A 247-nucleotide genomic window follows, 5' to 3' on the forward strand; every position below is an offset into this window, starting at 1 on the left:
AGGGCCGTGTCTAATGCTGTGAGTTCTCGCTTCCATAGTTGACCTCGTAATGATGGTCTCGCTTGCAAGACTTCCAGAAAATGAACACGCATCTCCAAGTGTAAACAAATAACCACTCAGGGCCTTAGTCTCATCAAAGATCGACATCCAATTTGCATCACTATAACCCTCAAGTACCCTTGGATACCCAAGAGAGTGAATGCCATAACCTCGGGCAAAGGCCTTTCAAATAGCGCAAAACTCTCCC

Source organism: Lolium rigidum, chromosome 3, assembly GCF_022539505.1.
Source record: "Lolium rigidum isolate FL_2022 chromosome 3, APGP_CSIRO_Lrig_0.1, whole genome shotgun sequence".
In the NCBI taxonomy this organism is placed as follows: domain Eukaryota; kingdom Viridiplantae; phylum Streptophyta; class Magnoliopsida; order Poales; family Poaceae; genus Lolium; species Lolium rigidum.